We start from the raw sequence: 15,714 nt of genomic DNA on the forward strand, positions 1-15,714 counted from the left end.
GCTCTGTTTGCTAGCTCCTGTGCCGCTGCCTGACTGGCTGCTACCTTTATAGGACCCCTAGTCAGTGAAGCCCCGCCCCCTAATCAGGGCTCAGCTTCTCTCACAGCACCTAGCCCCTCCAAGACTCTACACATACAGATACTACCAATACAAAACCAAACACACACAAATACCTTCTCCTCCAACAGTACTCCCACTCAAACTCCCCTGCTTACAGCTCTGTTTGCTAGCTCCTGTGCCGCTGTCTGACTGGCTGCTACCTTTATAGGACCCCTAGTCAGTGAAGCCCCGCCCCCTAATCAGGGCTCAGCTTCTCTCCAAGCACAAAGCCCCTACACATACAGATACTACCAATAGAAAGCCAAACACACACAAATAGCTTCTCCTCCAACAGAACTCCCACTCAAACTCCCCTGTTTACAGCTCTGTTTGCTAGCTCCTTTGTCGCTGCAGCTGTCTGTGCTGCTGCCTGACTGGCTGCTACCTTTATAGGACCCCTAGTCAGTGAAGCCCCGCTCCCTAATCAGGGCTCAGCTTCTCTCCCAGCACAAAGCCTCTACACATACAGATACTCCCAATACAAAACCAAACACACACAAATACCTTCTCCTCCAACAGAACTCCCACTCAAACTCCCCTGTTTACAGGTCTGTTTGCTAGCTCCTGTTCCGCTGCCTGACTGGCTGCTACCTTTATAGGACCCCTAGTCAGTGAAGCCCCGCCCCCTAATCAGGGCTCAGCTTGTCTCCAAGCACAAAGCCCCGCCAAACCCCTACACATACAGATACTACCAATACAAAACCATACACACACAAATACCATCTCCTCCAGCAGAAATCCCACTCAAACTCCCCTGTTTACAGCTCTGTTTGCTAGCTCCTGTGCCGCTGCAGCTGTCTGTGCCGCTGCCTGACTGGCTGCTACCTTTATAGGACACCTAGTCAGTTAAGCCCCGCCCCCTAATCAGGGCTCAGCTTCTCTCGCAGCACAAAGCCCCGCCAAACCCCTACATATACAGATACTACCAATACAAAAACACACACAAATATCTTCTCCTCCAACAGAACTCCCACTCACACTCCCCTGTTTACAGCTCTGTTTGCTAGCTCCTGTGCCGCTGCCTGACTGGCTGCTACCTTTATAGGACCCCTCGTCAGTGAAGCCCCGCCCCCTAATCAGGGCTCAGCTTCTCTCCCAGCACAAAGCCCGTACACATACAGATACTACCAATACAAAACCAAACACACACAAATATCTTCTCCTCCAGCGGAACTCCCACTCCAACTCCCCTGTTTACAGCTCTGTTTGCTAGTTCCTGTGCCGCTGCAGCTGTCTGTGCCGCTACCTTTATAGGACCCCTAGTCAGTGAAGCCCCGCCCCCTAATCAGGGCTCAGCTTCTCTCCCAACACAAAGCCCCTACAAGCCTCTACACAAACAGATACCACCAATACAAAGCCAAACACGCACAAATACCTTCTCCTCCAACAGAAAACCCACTCAAACTCCCCTTTTTACAGCTTTGTTTGCTAGCTCCTGTGCCACTGCCTGACTGTCTGCTACCTTTATAGGACCCCTAGTCAGTGAAGCCCCGCCCCCTAATCAGGGCTCAGCTTCTCTCCCAGCACAAAGCCCCTACACATACAGATACTACCAGTACAAAACCAAACACACACACAAATACCTTCTCCTCCAACAGAACTCCCACTCAAACTCCCCTGTTTACAGCTCTGTTTGCTAGCTCCTGTGCCGCTGCCTGACTGGCTGCTACCTTTATAGGACCCATAGTCAGTGAAGCCCCGCCCCCTAATCAGGGCTCAGCTTCTCTCCCAGCACAAAGCCCCTTCAAACCTCTACACATTCAGATACTACCAATACAAAACCAAACACACACAAATACCATCTCCTCCAACAGAACTCCCACTCAAACTCCCCTGTTTACAGCTCTGTTTGCTAGCTCCTGTGCCGCTGCCTGACTGGCTGCTACCTTTATAGGACCCCTAGTCAGTGAAGCCCCGCCCCCTAATCAGGGCTCAGCTTCTCTCCCAGCACAAAGCCCCTACACATACAGATACTGACAATACAAAACCAAAAACACACAAATACCTTCTCCTCCAACAGAACTCCCAATCAAACTGCCCTGTTTACAGGTCTGTTTGCTAGCTCCTGTGCCGCTGCCTGACTGGCTACTACCTTTATAGGACCCCTAGTCAGTGAAGCCCCGCACCCTAATCAGGGCTCAGCTTCTCTCGCAGCACCTAGCCCCTCCAAGCCTCTACACATACAGATACTACCAATACAAAAACACACACAAATACCTTCTCCTCCAACAGAACTCCCACTCCAACTCCCCTGTTTACAGCTCTGTTTGCTAGCTCCTGTGCCGCTGCAGCTGTCTGTGCCCCTGCCTGACTGGCTGCTACCTTCTTAGGACCCCTAGTCAGTGAAGCCCCGCCCCCTAATCAGGGCTCAGCTTCTCTCCCAGCACAAAGCCCCTACACGTACAGATACTACCAGTACAAAACCAAACACACACACAAATACCTTCTCCTCCAACAGAACTCCCACTCAAACTCCCCTGTTTAGAGCTCTGTTTGCTAGCTCCTGTGCCGCTGCAGCTGTCTGTGCCCCTGCCTGACTGGCTGCTACCTTCATAGGACCCCTAGTCAGTGAAGTCCCGCCCCCTAACCAGGGCTCAGCTTCTCTCCCAGCACAAATCCCCTCCAAGCCCTTACACATACAGATACTACCAATACAAAACCAAACACACACACAAATACCTTCTCCTCCAACAGAACTCCCACTCAAACTCCCCTGTTTACAGCTCTGTTTGCTAGCTCCTGTGCCACTGCCTGACTGGCTGCTACCTTTATAGGACCCCTAGTCAGTGAAGCCCCGCCCCCTAATCAGGGCTCAGCTTCTCTTCCAACACAAAGCCCCTACAAGCCTCTACACAAACAGATAACACCAATAGAAAACCTAACACACAAAAATACCTTCTCCTACAACAGAACTCCCACTCCAACTCCCCTGTTTACAGCTCTGTTTGCTAGCACCTGTGCTGCTGCAGCTGTCTGTGCCGCTGCATGACTGGCTGCTACCTTCATAGGACCCCTAGTCAGTGAAGCCCCGCCCCCTACTCAGGGCTCAGCTTCTCTCCCAGCACAAAGCCCCTACACATACAGATACTACCAATACAAAACCAAACACACACAAATACCTTCTCCTCCAACAGAACTCCCACTCAAACTCCCCTGTTTACAGCTCTTTTTGCTAGCTCCTGTGCCGCTGCCTGACTGGCTGCTACCTTTATAGGACCCCTAGTCAGGGAAGCCCCGCCCCCTAATCAGGGCTCAGCTTTTCTCGCAGCACCTAGCCCCTCCAAGCCTCTACACATACAGATACTACCAATACAAAAACACACACAAATACCTTCTCCTCCAACAGAACTCCCACTCAAACTCCCCTGTTTACAGCTCTGTTTGCTAGCTCCTGTGCCGCTGCCTGACTGGCTGCTACCTTTATAGGACCCCTAGTCAGTGAAGGCCCACCCCCTAATCAGGGCTCAGCTTCTCTCCCAGCACAAAGCCCCTGCACATACAGATACTGACAATACAAATCCAAACACACACAAATACCTTCTCCTCCAACAGAACTCCAACTCCCCTGTTTACAGCTCTGTTTGCTAGCTCCTGTGCCGCTGCAGCTGTCTTAGCCGCTGCCTGACTGGCTGCTACCTTTATAGGACCCCTAGTCAGTGAAGCCCCGCCCCCTAATCAGGGCTCAGCTTCTCTCCCAGCACCTAGTCCCTCCAAGCCTCTACACATACTGACACTACCAATACAAAAACAGACACAAATACCTTCTCCTCCATCAGAACTCCCACTGAAACTACGCTGTTCACAGCTCTGTTTGCTAGCTCCTGTGCCGCTGCAGCTGTCTGTGCCGCTGCCTGACTGGCTGCTACCTTTATAGGACGCCTAGTCAGTTAAGCCCCGCCCCCTAATCAGGGCTCAGCTTCTCTCGCAGCACCTAGCCCCTCCAAGCCTCTACACATACAGATACTACCAATACAAAAACACACACAAATACCTTCTCCTCCAACAGAACTCCCACTCAAACTCCCCTGTTTACAGCTCTGTTTGCTAGCTCCTGTGCCGCTGCCTGACTGGCTGCCAGTTTTATAGGACCCCTAGTCAGTGAAGCCCCGCCCCCTAATCAGGGCTCAGCTTCTCTCCAAGCACAAAGCCCCTCCAAGCCTCTACACATACAGATACTACCAATACAAAACCAAACACACACAAATACCTTCTCCTCCAACAGAACTCCCACTCAAACTCCCCTGTTTAGAGCTCTGTTTGCAAGCTCCTGTGCCGCTGCAGCTGTCTGTGCCGCTGCCTGACTGGCTGCTACCTTTATAGGACCCCTTGTCAGTGAAGCCCCGCCCCCTAATCAGGGCTCAGCTTCTCTCCCAGCACAAAGCCCCGCCAAACCCCTACACATACAGATACTACCAATACAAAACCATACACACACAAATACCATCTCCTCCAACAGAAATCCCACTCAAACTCCCCTGTTTACAGCTCTGTTTGCTAGCTCCTGTGCCGCTGCAGCTGTCTGTGCTGCTGCCTGACTGGCTGCTACCTTTACAGGACCCCTAGTCAGTGAAGCCCCGCCCCCTAATCAGGGCTCAGCTTCTCTCCCAGCACAAAGCCCCTCCAAGCCTCTACACATACAGATACTACCAATACAAAACCAAACACACACAAATACCTTCTCCTCCAACAGAACTCCCACTCAAACTCCCCTGTTCACAGCTCTGTTTGCTAGCTCCTGTGCCGCTGCCTGACTGGCTGCTACCTTTATAGGACCCCTAGTCAGGGAAGCCCCGCCCCCTAATCAGGGCTCAGCTTCTCTCCCAGCACAAAGCCCCTGCACATACAGATACTGACAATACAAAACCAAACACACACAAATACCTTCTCCTCCAACAGAACTCCCACTCAAACTCCCCTGTTCACAGCTCTGTTTGCTAGCTCCTGTGCCGCTGCCTGACTGGCTGCTACCTTTATAGGACCCCTAGTCAGTGAAGCCCCGCCCCCTAATCAGGGCTCAGCTTCTCTCCCAGCACAAAGCCCCTACACATACAGATACTACCAATACAAAACCAAACACACACAAATACCTTCTCCTCCAACAGAACTCCCACTCACACTCCCCTGTTCACAGCTCTGTTTGCTAGCTCCTGTGCCGCTGCCTGACTGGCTGCTACCTTTATAGGACCCCTAGTCAGGGAAGCCCCGCCCCCTAATCAGGGCTCAGCTTCTCTCCCAGCACAAAGCCCCTGCACATACAGATACTGACAATACAAAACCAAACACACACAAATACCTTCTCCTCCAACAGAACTCCCACTCAAACTCCCCTGTTTACAGCTCTGTTTGCTAGCTCCTGTGCCGCTGCAGCTGTCTGTGCCGCTGCCTGACTGGCTGCTACCTTCATAGGACACCTAGTCAGTTAAGCCCCGCCCCCTAATCAGGGCTCAGCTTCTCTCGCAGCACCTAGCCCCTCCAAGCCTCTACACATACAGATACTACCAATACAAAAACACACACAAATACCTTCTCCTCCAACAGAACTCCCACTCAAACTCCCCTGTTTACAGCTCTGTTTGCTAGCTCCTGTGCCGCTGCCTGACTGGCTGCTACCTTTATAGGACCCCTAGTCAGTGAAGCCCCGCCCCCTAATCAGGGCTCAGCTTCTCTCCCAGCACAAAGCCCCTACACATACAGGTACTACCAATCCAAACCAAACACACACAAATACCTTCTCCTCCAACGGAACTCCCACTCAAACTCCCCTGTTTACAGCTCTGTTTGCTAGCTCCTGTGCCGCTGCAGCTGTCTGTGCCGCTGCCTGACTGGCTGCTACCTTCATAGGACCCCTAGTCAGTGAAGCCCCGCCCCCTAATCAGGGCTCAGCTTCTCTCCCAGCACAAAGCCCCTTCAAACCTCTACACATTCAGATACTACCAATACAAAACCAAACACACACAAATACCATCTCCTCCAACAGAACTCCCACTCAAACTCCCCTGTTTACAGCTCTGTTTGCTAGCTCCTGTGCCGCTGCCTGACTGGCTGCTACCTTTATAGGACCCCTAGTCAGTGAAGCCCCGCCCCCTAATCAGGGCTCAGCTTCTCTCCCAGCACAAAGCCCCTACACATACAGATACTGACAATACAAAACCAAAAACACACAAATACCTTCTCCTCCAACAGAACTCCCAATCAAACTGCCCTGTTTACAGGTCTGTTTGCTAGCTCCTGTGCCGCTGCCTGACTGGCTACTACCTTTATAGGACCCCTAGTCAGTGAAGCCCCGCACCCTAATCAGCGCTCAGCTTCTCTCCCAGCACAAAGCCCCTCCAAGCCTCTACACATACAGATACTACCAATACAAAACCAAACACACACAAATACCTTCTCCTCCAACAGAACTCCCACTCAAACTCCCCTGTTTAGAGCTCTGTTTGCAAGCTCCTGTGCCGCTGAAGCTGTCTGTGCCGCTGCCTGACTGGCTGCTACCTTTATAGGACCCCTTGTCAGTGAAGCCCCGCCCCCTAATCAGGGCTCAGCTTCTCTCCCAGCACAAAGCCCCTTCAAACCTCTACACATACAGATACTACCAATACAAAAACACACACAAATACCTTCTCCTCCAACAGAACTCCCACTCACACTCCCCTGTTTACAGCTCTGTTTGCTAGCTCCTGTGCCGCTGCAGCTGTCTGTGCCGCTGCCTGACTGGCTGCTACCTTTACAGGACCCCTAGTCAGTGAAGCCCCGCCCCCTAATCAGGGCTCAGCTTCTCTCCCAGCACAAAGCCCCTACACATACAGATACTACCAATACAAAACCAAACACACACAAATACCTTCTCCTCCAACAGAACTCCCACTCAAACTCCCCTGTTCACAGCTCTGTTTGCTAGCTCCTGTGTCGCTGCCTGACTGGCTGCTACCTTTATAGGACCCCAGTCAGGGAAGCCCCGCCCCCTAATCAGGGCTCAGCTTCTCTCCCAGCACAAAGCCCCTGCACATACAGATACTGACAATACAAAACCAAACACACACAAATACCTTCTCCTCCAACAGAACTCCCACTCAAACTCCCCTGTTTACAGCTCTGTTTGCTAGCTCCTGTGCCGCTGCAGCTGTCTGTGCCGCTGCCTGACTGGCTGCTACCTTCATAGGACACCTAGTCAGTTAAGCCCCGCCCCCTAATCAGGGCTCAGCTTCTCTCGCAGCACCTAGCCCCTCCAAGCCTCTACACATACAGATACTACCAATACAAAAACACACACAAATACCTTCTCCTCCAACAGAACTCCCACTCAAACTCCCCTGTTTACAGCTCTGTTTGCTAGCTCCTGTGCCGCTGCCTGACTGGCTGCTACCTTTATAGGACCCCTAGTCAGTGAAGCCCCGCCCCCTAATCAGGGCTCAGCTTCTCTCCCAGCACAAAGCCCCTACACATACAGGTACTACCAATCCAAACCAAACACACACAAATACCTTCTCCTCCAACGGAACTCCCACTCAAACTCCCCTGTTTACAGCTCTGTTTGCTAGCTCCTGTGCCGCTGCAGCTGTCTGTGCCGCTGCCTGACTGGCTGCTACCTTCATAGGACCCCTAGTCAGTGAAGCCCCGCCCCCTAATCAGGGCTCAGCTTCTCTCCCAGCACAAAGCCCCTTCAAACCTCTACACATTCAGATACTACCAATACAAAACCAAACACACACAAATACCATCTCCTCCAACAGAACTCCCACTCAAACTCCCCTGTTTACAGCTCTGTTTGCTAGCTCCTGTGCCGCTGCCTGACTGGCTGCTACCTTTATAGGACCCCTAGTCAGTGAAGCCCCGCCCCCTAATCAGGGCTCAGCTTCTCTCCCAGCACAAAGCCCCTACACATACAGATACTGACAATACAAAACCAAAAACACACAAATACCTTCTCCTCCAACAGAACTCCCAATCAAACTGCCCTGTTTACAGGTCTGTTTGCTAGCTCCTGTGCCGCTGCCTGACTGGCTACTACCTTTATAGGACCCCTAGTCAGTGAAGCCCCGCACCCTAATCAGCGCTCAGCTTCTCTCCCAGCACAAAGCCCCTCCAAGCCTCTACACATACAGATACTACCAATACAAAACCAAACACACACAAATACCTTCTCCTCCAACAGAACTCCCACTCAAACTCCCCTGTTTAGAGCTCTGTTTGCAAGCTCCTGTGCCGCTGAAGCTGTCTGTGCCGCTGCCTGACTGGCTGCTACCTTTATAGGACCCCTTGTCAGTGAAGCCCCGCCCCCTAATCAGGGCTCAGCTTCTCTCCCAGCACAAAGCCCCTTCAAACCTCTACACATACAGATACTACCAATACAAAAACACACACAAATACCTTCTCCTCCAACAGAACTCCCACTCACACTCCCCTGTTTACAGCTCTGTTTGCTAGCTCCTGTGCCGCTGCAGCTGTCTGTGCCGCTGCCTGACTGGCTGCTACCTTTACAGGACCCCTAGTCAGTGAAGCCCCGCCCCCTAATCAGGACTCAGCTTCTCTCCCAGCACAAAGCCCCTACACATACAGATACTACCAAGACAAAACCAAACACACACAAATACCTTCTCCTCCAACAGAACTCCCACTCACACTCCCCTGTTTACAGCTCTGTTTGCTAGCTCCTGTGCCGCTGCAGCTGTCTGTGCCGCTGCCTGACTGGCTGCTACCTTTACAGGACCCCTAGTCAGTGAAGCCCCGCCCCCTAATCAGGGCTCAGCTTCTCTCCCAGCACAAAGCCCCTCCAAGCCTCTACACATACAGATACTACCAATACAAAACCAAACACACACAAATACCTTCTCCTCCAACAGAACTCCCACTCAAACTCCCCTGTTCACAGCTCTGTTTGCTAGCTCCTGTGCCGCTGCCTGACTGGCTGCTACCTTTATAGGACCCCTAGTCAGGGAAGCCCCGCCCCCTAATCAGGGCTCAGCTTCTCTCCCAGCACAAAGCCCGTACACATACGGACACTACCAATACAAAACCGAACACACACAAATACCTTCTCCTCCAACAGAACTCCCACTCAAACTCCCCTGTTTACAGCTCTGTTTGCTAGCTCCTGTGCCACAGCAGCTGTCTGTTCCGATGCCTGATTGGCTGCTACCTTTATAGGACCCCTAGTCAGTGATGCCCCGCCCCCTAATCAGGGCTCAGCTTCTCTCGCAGCACCTAGCCCCTCCAAGCCTCTGCACATACAGATACTACCAATACAAAAACACACACAAATACCTTCTCCTCCAACAGAACTCCCACTCAAACTCCCCTGTTTACAGCTCTGTTTGCTCGCTCCTGTGCCGCTGCCTGACTGGCTGCCAGTTTTATAGGACCCCTAGTCAGTGAAGCACCGCCCCCAATCAGGGCTCAGCTTCTCTCCCGGCACAAAGCCCCTCCAAGCCTCTACACATACAGATACTACCAATACAAAAAAACACAAATACCTTCTCCTCCAACAGAACTCCCACTCAAACTCCCCTGCTTACAGCTCTGTTTTCTAGCTCCTGTGCCGCTGTCTGACTGGCTGCTACCTTTATAGGACCCCTAGTCAGTGAAGCCCCGCCCCCTAATCAGGGCTCAGCTTCTCTCCCAGCACAAAGCCCCTACACATACAGATACTACCAATACAAAACCAAACACACACAAATACCTTCTCCTCCAACAGAACTCCCACTCACACTCCCCTGTTTACAGCTCTGTTTGCTAGCTCCTGTGCCGCTGCAGCTGTCTGTGCCGCTGCCTCACTGGCTGCTACCTTTACAGGACCCCTAGTCAGTGAAGCCCCGCCCCCTAATCAGGGCTCAGCTTCTCTCCCAGCACAAAGCCCCTTCAAACCTCTACACATACAGATACTACCAATACAAAAACAAACACAAATACCTTCTCCTCCAACAGAACTCCCATTCAAACTCCCCTGCTTACAGCTCTGTTTGCTAGCTCCTGTGCCACTGCCTGACTGGCTGCGACCTTTATAGGACCCCTTGCCGTGAAGCCCCGCCCCCTAATCAGGGCTCAGCTTCTCTCGCAGCACCTAGCCCCTCCAAGCCTCTACACATACAGATACTACAAATACAAAAACACACACAAATACCTTCTCCTCCAACAGAACTCCCACTCAAACTCCCCTGTTTACAGCTCTGTTTGCTAGCTCCTGTGCCGCTGCCTGACTGGCTGCCAGTTTTATAGGACCCCTAGTCAGTGAAGCACCGCCCCCAATCAGGGCTCAGCTTCTCTCCCAGCACAAAGCCCCTCCAAGCCTCTACACATACAGATACTACCAATACAAAAAAAAAATACCTTCTCCTCCAACAGAACTCCCACTCAAACTCCCCTGCTTACAGCTCTGTTTGCTAGCTCCTGTGCCGCTGCAGCTGTCTGTGCCGCTGCCTGACTGGCTGCTACCTTTACAGGACCCCTAGTCAGTGAAGCCCCGCCCCCTAATCAGGGCTCAGCTTCTCTCCCAGCACAAAGCCCCTTCAAACCTCTACACATACAGATACTACCAATACAAAAACAAACACAAATACCTTCTCCTCCAACAGAACTCCCACTCAAACTCCCCTGTTTACAGCTCTGTTTGCTAGCTCCTGTGCCACTGAAGCTGTCTGTTCCGCTGCCTGACTGGCTGCTACCTTTATAGGACCCCTAGTCAGTGAAGCCCCGCCCCCTAATCAGTGCTCAGCTTCTCTCCCAGCACAAAGCCCGTACACATACAGACACTACCAATACAAAACCGAACACACACAAATACCTTCTCCTCCAACAGAACTCCCACTCAAACTCACCTGTTTACAGGTCTGTTTGCTAGCTCCTGTGCCGCTGCCTGACTGGCTGCTAGCTTTATAGGACCCCTAGTCAGTGAAGCACCGCCCCCAATCAGGGCTCAGCTTCTCTCCCAGCACAAAGCCCCTCCAAGCCTCTACACATACAGATACTACCAATACAAAAAAACACAAATACCTTCTCCTCCAACAGAACTCCCACTCAAACTCCCCTGTTTACAGCTCTGTTTGCTAGCTCCTGTGCCGCTGCCTGACTGGCTGCTACATTTATAGGACCCCTAGTCAGGGAAGCACCGCCCCCTAATCAGGGCTCAGCTTCTCTCCCAGCACAAAGGCCCTACACATACAGATACTACCAATACAAAACCAAACACACACAAATACCTTCTCCTCCAACAGAACTCCCACTCACACTCCCCTGTTTACAGCTCTGTTTGCTAGGTCCTGTGCCGCTGCAGCTGTCTGTGCCGCTGCCTGACTGGCTGCTACCTTTACAGGACCCCTAGTCAGTGAAGCCCCGCCCCCTAATCAGGACTCAGCTTCTCTCCCAGCACAAAGCCCCTCCAAGCCTCTACACATACAGATACTACCAATACAAAACCAAACACACACAAATACCTTCTCCTCCAACAGAACTCCCACTCAAACTCCCCTGTTCACAGCTCTGTTTGCTAGCTCCTGTGCCGCTGCCTGACTGGCTGCTACCTTTATAGGACCCCTAGTCAGGGAAGCCCCGCCCCCTAATCAGGGCTCAGCTTCTCTCCCAGCACAAAGGCCCTACACATACAGATACTACCAATACAAAACCAAACACACACAAATACCTTCTCCTCCAGCAGAACTCCCACTCCAACTCCCCTGTTTACAGCTCTGTTTGCTAGCTCCTGTGCCGCTGCAGCTGTCTGTGCCGCTGCCTGACTGGCTGCTACCTTTATAGGACGCCTAGTCAGTTAAGCCCCGCCCCCTAATCAGGGCTCAGCTTCTCTCGCAGCACCTAGCCCCTCCAAGCCTCTACACATACAGATACTACCAATACAAAAACACACACAAATACCTTCTCCTCCAACAGAACTCCCACTCCAACTCCCCTGTTTACAGCTCTGTTTGCTAGCTCCTGTGCCGCTGCCTGACTGGCTGCCAGTTTTATAGGACCCCTAGTCAGTGAAGCCCCGCCCCCTAATCAGGGCTCAGCTTCTCTCCAAGCACAAAGCCCCTCCAAGCCTCTACACATACAGATACTACCAATACAAAACCAAACACACACAAATACCTTCTCCTCCAACAGAACTCCCACTCAAATTCCCCTGTTTAGAGCTCTGTTTGCAAGCTCCTGTGCCGCTGCAGCTGTCTGTGCCACTGCCTGACTGGCTGCTACCTTTATAGGACCCCTTGTCAGTGAAGCCCCGCCCCCTAATCAGGGCTCAGCTTCTCTCCCAGCACAAAGCCCCTTCAAACCTCTACACATACAGATACTACCAATACAAAAACACACACAAATACCTTCTCCTCCAACAGAACTCCCACTCCAACTCCCCTGTTTACAGCTCTGTTTGCTAGCTCCTGTGCCGCTGCAGCTGTCTTAGCCGCTGCCTGACTGGCTGCTACCTTTATAGGACACCTAGTCAGTGATGCCCCGCCCCCTAATCAGGGCTCAGCTTCTCTCCCAGCACAAAGCCCGTACACATACGGACACTACCAATACAAAACCGAACACACACAAATACCTTCTCCTCCAACAGAACTCCCACTCAAACTCCCCTGTTTACAGCTCTGTTTGCTCGCTCCTGTGCCGCTGCCTGACTGGCTGCCAGTTTTATAGGACCCCTAGTCAGTGAAGCACCGCCCCCAATCAGGGCTCAGCTTCTCTCCCAGCACAAAGCCCGTACACATACGGACACTACCAATACAAAACCGAACACACACAAATACCTTCTCCTCCAACAGAACTCCCACTCAAACTCCCCTGTTTACAGCTCTGTTTGCTAGCTCCTGTGCCACAGCAGCTGTCTGTTCCGATGCCTGATTGGCTGCTACCTTTATAGGACCCCTAGTCAGTGAAGCCCCGCCCCCTAATCAGGACTCAGCTTCTCTCCCAGCACAAAGCCCCTACACATACAGATACTACCAAGACAAAACCAAACACACACAAATACCTTCTCCTCCAACAGAACTCCCACTCACACTCCCCTGTTTACAGCTCTGTTTGCTAGCTCCTGTGCCGCTGCAGCTGTCTGTGCCGCTGCCTGACTGGCTGCTACCTTTACAGGACCCCTAGTCAGTGAAGCCCCGCCCCCTAATCAGGGCTCAGCTTCTCTCCCAGCACAAAGCCCCTCCAAGCCTCTACACATACAGATACTACCAATACAAAAAAACACAAATACCTTCTCCTCCAACAGAACTCCCACTCAAACTCCCCTGCTTACAGCTCTGTTTTCTAGCTCCTGTGCCGCTGTCTGACTGGCTGCTACCTTTATAGGACCCCTAGTCAGTGAAGCCCCGCCCCCTAATCAGGGCTCAGCTTCTCTCCCAGCACAAAGCCCCTACACATACAGATACTACCAATACAAAACCAAACACACACAAATACCTTCTCCTCCAACAGAACTCCCACTCACACTCCCCTGTTTACAGCTCTGTTTGCTAGCTCCTGTGCCACTGCCTGACTGGCTGCGACCTTTATAGGACCCCTTGCCGTGAAGCCCCGCCCCCTAATCAGGGCTCAGCTTCTCTCGCAGCACCTAGCCCCTCCAAGCCTCTACACATACAGATACTACAAATACAAAAACACACACAAATACCTTCTCCTCCAACAGAACTCCCACTCAAACTCCCCTGTTTACAGCTCTGTTTGCTAGCTCCTGTGCCGCTGCCTGACTGGCTGCCAGTTTTATAGGACCCCTAGTCAGTGAAGCACCGCCCCCAATCAGGGCTCAGCTTCTCTCCCAGCACAAAGCCCCTCCAAGCCTCTACACATACAGATACTACCAATACAAAAAAAAATACCTTCTCCTCCAACAGAACTCCCACTCAAACTCCCCTGCTTACAGCTCTGTTTGCTAGCTCCTGTGCCGCTGCAGCTGTCTGTGCCGCTGCCTGACTGGCTGCTACCTTTACAGGACCCCTAGTCAGTGAAGCCCCGCCCCCTAATCAGGGCTCAGCTTCTCTCCCAGCACAAAGCCCCTTCAAACCTCTACACATACAGATACTACCAATACAAAAACAAACACAAATACCTTCTCCTCCAACAGAACTCCCACTCAAACTCCCTTGTTTACAGCTCTGTTTGCTAGCTCCTGTGCCACTGAAGCTGTCTGTTCCGCTGCCTGACTGGCTGCTACCTTTATAGGACCCCTAGTCAGTGAAGCCCCGCCCCCTAATCAGGGCTCAGCTTCTCTCCCAGCACAAAGCCCGTACACATACAGACACTACCAATACAAAACCGAACACACACAAATACCTTCTCCTCCAACAGAACTCCCACTCAAACTCCCCTGTTTACAGGTCTGTTTGCTAGCTCCTGTGCCGCTGCCTGACTGGCTGCTAGCTTTATAGGACCCCTAGTCAGTGAAGCACCGCCCCCAATCAGGGCTCAGCTTCTCTCCCAGCACAAAGCCCCTCCAAGCCTCTACACATACAGATACTACCAATACAAAAAAACACAAATACCTTCTCCTCCAACAGAACTCCCACTCAAACTCCCCTGTTTACAGCTCTGTTTGCTAGCTCCTGTGCCGCTGCCTGACTGGCTGCTACATTTATAGGACCCCTAGTCAGGGAAGCACCGCCCCCTAATCAGGGCTCAGCTTCTCTCCCAGCACAAAGGCCCTACACATACAGATACTACCAATACAAAACCAAACACACACAAATACCTTCTCCTCCAACAGAACTCCCACTCACACTCCCCTGTTTACAGCTCTGTTTGCTAGCTCCTGTGCCGCTGCAGCTGTCTGTGCCGCTGCCTGACTGGCTGCTACCTTTACAGGACCCCTAGTCAGTGAAGCCCCGCCCCCTAATCAGGGCTCAGCTTCTCTCCCAGCACAAAGCCCCTACACATACAGATACTACCAAGACAAAACCAAACACACACAAATACCTTCTCCTCCAACAGAACTCCCACTCACACTCCCCTGTTTACAGCTCTGTTTACAGCTCTGTTTGCTAGCTCCTGTGCCGCTGCAGCTGTCTGTGCCGCTGCCTGACTGGCTGCTACCTTTACAGGACCCCTAGTCAGTGAAGCCCCGCCCCCTAATCAGGGCTCAGCTTCTCTCCCAGCACAAAGCCCATACACATACGGACACTACCAATACAAAACCGAACACACACAAATACCTTCTCCTCCAACAGAACTCCCACTCTAACTCCCCTGTTTACAGCTCTGTTTGCTAGCTCCTGTGCCACTGAAGCTGTCTTAGCAGCTGCCTGACTGGCTGCTACCTTTATAGGACCCCTAGTCAGTGATGCCCCGCCCCCTAATCAGGGCTCAGCTTCTCTCCCAGCACAAAGGCCCTACACATACAGATACTACCAATACAAAACCAAACACACACAAATACCTTCTCCTCCAGCAGAACTCCCACTCCAACTCCCCTGTTTACAGCTCTGTTTGCTAGGTCCTGTGCCGCTGCAGCTGTCTGTGCCGCTGCCTGACTGGCTGCTACCTTTATAGGACGCCTAGTCAGTTAAGCCCCGCCCCCTAATCAGGGCTCAGCTTCTCTCGCAGCACCTAGCCCCTCCAAGCCTCTACACATACAGATACTACCAATACAAAAACACGCACAAATACCTTCTCCTCCAACAGAACTCCCAC

The sequence above is a fragment of the Lepidochelys kempii genome, chromosome 16, assembly GCF_965140285.1.
Source record: "Lepidochelys kempii isolate rLepKem1 chromosome 16, rLepKem1.hap1, whole genome shotgun sequence".
In the NCBI taxonomy this organism is placed as follows: domain Eukaryota; kingdom Metazoa; phylum Chordata; order Testudines; family Cheloniidae; genus Lepidochelys; species Lepidochelys kempii.